General features: G+C 39.0%; 1 protein-coding gene across 1 annotated transcript in view; it reads right to left on the bottom strand.

Moving 5' to 3' along the window:
* Positions 1-210: 210 nt before the first annotated feature.
* MED20 (mediator complex subunit 20) overlaps positions 211-6,000 on the bottom strand; it is a 44,557-nt gene continuing 38,767 nt past the window's right edge. Inside the window, exon 5 of the transcript XR_005021698.1 lies at positions 211-290. The gene's annotated coding sequence lies outside the window, so the exon portion shown is untranslated. The remainder of the gene's footprint in view (positions 291-6,000) is intronic.

Genomic DNA, 6,000 nt, shown 5'->3' with positions numbered 1-6,000 from the left:
CCCTCTTAGCTTAAGCAATTCATAGCATTCAGAAATTCACAAGGGTAAGAAAGGTGGTGAAAGCTCAGAATGGCAATAAAACAAAGATAGTGACAGATCACTGATCACTCACTCTAATAGTATACCAACCTTGGCCACCTATTACAGACTGGTCATACATAATACTATTGTGAATAGTTTTCATGAATAACTTTTTATTATAGTTTTATTTCTTACTCATTAAACAAGTTTTTTCCATCTTCTTCCATATTATTCCACAGTCATTGGTTAGGTTTCCTCTTCTCTGTTACCTACAGGGGAAAAAAATTCTGTAAGTTTGGGCTGATATATAGTAAGAGAAAAGCAATTTCATGAAGTTTATTTATAAATTCAAAAACAGGATCAGTGTATTACAATGCCATTTAGTGAAATCCCCACAAATCCTCAAAATTGAGGTAAAAGAGTAAAAAAAAAATAGCTGTGATCTTTTTTTCGGCTAAGAGCAACCAGACAATCATTTATGAAGAGGCTGATGGAAGTACGAAAGGTTTACTTCCTGAGAAATGCACTTCTGCATTTGTTTTAGGTTTTAAAGATTATACACTGTCTTTGCATATAACTTGAAACTGTCAGAAAAACCAAAACAAATTCATGGCAACAAAAATAATTGTGTTTCAAAAGCCAAAATTCTTTTTGTATAAGTGAAATATGTAATAATGAAAGATGCCAGGAGGTGACATCTTTGTGTTAGATGGGTTCATGACTTTTAGGTAAGCAGCATGCATTCTATACGCAAGGACACTGTATTAGTCAAAGTTATCTAGAATGTAGAATTTGGACAAATTACATGCATAATCAATTTTTAGGTTTCTGACACTTTATTGAGGAGGCAGGACTCAATAAGCTTGAGATTAATACACCGTCTGCCACCATGTAACAAGATGAAAAATTCTCTATTTTGCTATCCTAATAACTAACACAAGAATTCCTCTTAGAAGAAGGCTTCTTTGTGAAAATATGTTCCCTCAATAGGGTCCCCCACTACTCATGTTCAGTCCCCTTAGGGTGGACGGTTCCCTGAAGAATGCCTGTCAAGATCCCAGAATGACTGTCAAGAAAGGGAAATTGCTTTACACTAGACAAGGGGAAGAACTTGTTATTTTATTTCTGAAAGAGGAGAGGATGATGAGGAGAGTGAAAGAAAAGGGAGAAAAGAATAGTTAGTATAGTGGAGCAAAGCTGGGGTTACGTGGGGGTGAAGTTCTCCAGTCCAAGGGAAAGTCTGGAACATTTTCAGAACAGGGATGCCCTTAATAGAAGTGCATTAATGCAATATAGGGCTCACCCACCTCTATTTTGCCTCCTTTCTCAGTTAGGTGTACTAAAAATACAAATGCCCTCTATGAATAGGGCCTTTCTGAGAATCAGAGAAGGGAGCCAAGTTCACATCTGAGGGCACCATGGTGCACATCAGAGGCACAAGGCAAGAAAAATAGGGGCCCTAGGAGGCAGAAGCAACTGCAAGATGATAAAACCCAGGGAAATGCACAAATATTTTCAGGAAGAGAAGAGCTTACAACTTCCACATTCTAGGTTGGGGGTTTGAGGCAACCTCATCCAGGAAGCTAAGCTGACATTGTATGGATGGGTGTTTTACATCCATAAAATTTCCCTCTTTACCTTTTTTTTTGGGGGGGGGGCGCGCCACGTGGCTGTGGGATCTTAGTTCCCAACCAGGGATTGAACCTGCACCCTCGGCAGTGAAAGCACAGAGTCCTAACCACTGGACTGCCAGGGAATTCCCCATAAAATTTCCCTCTTTCCTATCCAAACAGCCTTACTTTCAGTATGAGAACACCAAACCGTTAAAAGTTAACTTAATTACTTTTAAATCCAAGTTATTTGAATTAATTCTGATGTTCTCCAAAAGCTGACCAAAATAATCAGTTCTATACTGAGCACCTAGAATACGTTAACTACACAGAGGTTAGGCTTAAAAGCCCTATGAGATAGCTATTAATTTGAGGAGGAATGACTTCAATAATTATGATGGTGATCTTGAAAACTGGGAAATTATAATAGGTCAGCTTAATTCTGCAAACTTAATAAGACTACACACATTCAAATATTTTCCATCTAGGTCCCACTTATATTATTTATACTACTGTAATATACTTTTGAATGGGGGGGATGGAAATTCAGATATATAAAACAAATCACTGCAGTAGGAACTAAAAATGTGGATGACATCCCTTTAAACCGTCATTAGAAATAAAGTCCCTAACAAGCACATTCCAAGTGTACCTATCATGAGTGAAACTTGCTGAACTCTCAGGCTTTGTGGCATGTGCAATGCAAGAGTACAAGATGTAGAGTAACAGAGACCAGCTATCATCAAGGTGGCCGTACCAGACCTTTCGCAAGTAATTTAACTTCTCTGAGCCTGTTTTCTCATCTACTTCAGAGCACTGGTGTAAGGATTAAATGAAAATGCAGGTAAAATGCTAGCATGCTGCCTGGCACGTAGCTGATGACTAAAAAATGTTTAGTTTCCTTCCTTTATCTTTCTACCTTTAGTTTAGAGTAATTTTTAGGGATTGAGGAGAAAATCCATTCCTGAAAACTTTACTCAACTTACTTTTATTCTGCCAAATAACAATAATGATGATGATGATGGCTGCTAACACTTATATAGCCTTTAATGTGCGCCAGACACTCATCTAAGCACTCTAACATATATTAACTCATTCAATTCTCACAATAACTATGAGGTAGGTATTATCTTTATTCCCATTTCACAGACACTGAAACGGAGGTACAAATAAGTTTGACAGCTAATAAGTGGCAGAGCTAGGATTCAAACCCAGGTTTCTGCTCTTAAGAAATACTAGCATTGGGACTCCCCTGGTGGCACAGTGGTTAAGAATCTGCCTGCCAATGCAGGGGACACGGGTTTGAGCCCTGGCCCGGGAAGATCCCACATGCCGCGGAGCAACTAAGCCGGTGCGCTGCAACTACTGAGCCCACATGCCACAACTACTGAAGCCTGCACGCTCTAGGGCCCGCCTGCTGCAACTACTGAACCCACATGCCTAGAGCCTGTGCTCCACAACTAGAGAAGCCACCGCAATGAGAAGCCTGAGCACCGCAACGAAAAGTAGCCCCCGCTCACCGCAACTAGAGAAAGCCTGCGAGCAGCAACAAAGACCCAACTCAGCCCCTACCCCGAAAAAAAAGAAAATCTAGCATCAGCGACTAACATCAAGGTGACAGCAGCAATGCCCTTTCTTTAAGAGATCTCTAATATTAATGTAGTCAGGTAGCGAATGTTCAGATGACTTACCAAGTAGAAAAGATCCATATTTTAGGTAATTAAGGTTATCTAAAATATATATATTTTATATATAGTTAAAATACAGATTTATATTATATACCTCAAAATATTTTAATATATTACAAATTTCATAGTTTTAAAAGTTTAAAAAGTTGAATAAGAGAATATTAATAAATTTAAATCAGATAAAAATTTAACCAAGGGACATCCCTGGTGGCCCCAGTGGTTAAGGCTCTGCACTTCTCTGCAGCGGGCACAGGTTCGATCCCTGGTCAGGGAATTAAGATCCACATGCTGCACGGCAAAAAAAAAAAAAAATTAACCAAGATTGTACCTTTTTCAGCAAGGTCAGCCATGTGGCACATTCCAAAATATAAACATTTATTATCCTATGTTGTATCTTGTCTGTAACTGCCTTCCCATAAGCTCCTGGAGGACAGCAGTAGCATCTTATCTTACTAATTGTGAACAACAGTGATGTCTAAAAAAGTGCCTAGTGCTCACTAGGCGCTCAATAAATATTGATGAAAGAATGAAAACACTGGATATTAAACAAAGAAAAAGTTTTCAAGTCCATCTGTTATTTCCATTTCCATTCTAAGGCACTAACACTCTAGGCTTATTTCCCACCACCCATTCACTCCTTAATTTTCCTATCAGCAAGTTCTTGCTGGATTTAAGTGTTTCCCTTGACCCAGTCACATCTTTGCTCATATTCCAATTTATGAGCTCATGTAACAAAATGTCTTATGACAAAAGGTCTCAAGTATACAATTAATCAGAAGACTCGTGCATGAATGCATGCATGCAACATATTGTTATGGCACTTTATGCTTTTCAAAGTGCTTCCCCACATATCTCTCAGATGCCTCAAGACAACCCTGAGAGTAGACAAAGCAGGTGTGATAATCCAGGAAGCTACAGCTAATGCTGATTGTTTTGGAGTGAAAACATATTCTCATTGTCTCTGCCAAAGAGCCAGTGGCTCAGAACCTGAGTTAGATGCTTTCGCGGTAATTGGGCAGAAAGTCTATGAAATGACATATTTTTAAGTCATAATGTCATAAATAATTTTTTAAATCAAAAATGATCAGTCATATCTAATTAAAGTAAAAACGGGCCAAAAGGCTTGGAAGATACAAAGGCAGAGGAAACTCACACAACTAAATAAAGAAAAAGTTTACATGCATCCACAACTAAATAAAGAGATCTCATATCGAATTTTAAGAAGAACACAATTAAATATCTCTCTTGGCCACTAAGTTAGGAAGCCCAGCATAGACTGGTGGGAAGAGAGTGAGACTAGGTAGCAGGAAGTCTGGGTCTCAGTCCACACTCTGCCACTGAAGAGCTATATGATCTCCAGAAACATAAAACATTGTGCAGTATGGACAGCACGAACAAGGGCTTAAGATCTGCTGACTTTACTGTTCTAAGATCTAAGTTATTAGTTTGCCATGGGTTTTACCCATTAACGGCTCTGAATAATGTTTTAAGTTCAAATTCAGGACCTCTGAACAGAAACTGCAAAACAGACAGATTTATGATTTTCTGTGAAACACAAAGTGTGCTAGGATTGCATTTATACACTTTGACCTTGGTTCAGAATAATCTAGGTGGTAAATTCTAAGTTCACTTGCCAAATGAATCTTATAAGCTATTTATTAAAATGCTTTTTCAGCATTAGACAGAAATGTGGTCCATGGGTTTATTTTATTTTTTAAATATTTATTTATTTATTTGGTTGCGCCGGGTCTTAGTTGTGGCAGACAGGCTCCTTAGTTGCTGCTCACCAGCTCCTTAGTTGCAGCATGTGGGCTCCTTAGTTGCAGCTCACCAGCTCCTTAGTTGCGGCAGGCGGGCTCCTTAGTTGCTGCTTGCCAGCTCCCTAGTTGCAGCTCACCAGCTCCCTAGTTGCAGCACGTGGGCTCCTTAGTTGTGGTTCACCGACTCCTTAGTTGTAGCAGGCAGGCTCCTTAGTTGCAGCTCGCCGGCTCCTTAGCTGTGGCATGTGAACTCTTAGTTGCGACATGCATGTGGGATCTAGTTCCCTGACCAGGGATCGAACCCGGGCCCCCTGCATTGGGAGCACAGAGTCTTATCTACTGTGACACTAGGGAAGTCTTGGTCCATGGGTTTATGAAGCTGTGTTTTACAAGTGTAAAAGTTCCCTATGTGATCCTCCCTCATGTCCCACCCCAGGTTAACCACTGTCCTGACTATTATCAAGAAAGTTAGAAATTTGCTTCTCTTTATTATGTTTCAAATAACATTCTGGTCTTAATTAACTACTTAATAAGGAATAAAGAAAATACAACCTTAGCCAGATCGGGAATTCCTTCTCACCAAAAAATAAAATGACCTAAAAGCAATAGCATAATATGCTTGCATTCTCACTTATCCAAGATAAATATATACAAACAAAAGCAAGACCAAATCCCACTTAGTTTGTAGAGCAGCAGTGTCAGCCACAAAAATGACCTTCCATATAGCATGTGCTGGAGTTGCTATTTCATCACTGTGCTTAAATATAATTCTGTTTTTTTATAATCTCCACATATGATAAATATTACTAATTGGTAGAGTTCAGTCTGCCAGCATTCATTCAAGCCATTTTTAAAGCATTAATTTGGTCATTACCAAGCACATTTTATAAATACCATACAACAATTTTGTCAGCACAGAGC

Source organism: Balaenoptera musculus, chromosome 11 (assembly GCF_009873245.2).
Source record: "Balaenoptera musculus isolate JJ_BM4_2016_0621 chromosome 11, mBalMus1.pri.v3, whole genome shotgun sequence".
Lineage (NCBI taxonomy): Eukaryota > Metazoa > Chordata > Mammalia > Artiodactyla > Balaenopteridae > Balaenoptera > Balaenoptera musculus.
Note: the sequence above shows the minus strand (reverse complement) of the source record. Positions and strands in the feature narration are given on the sequence as shown.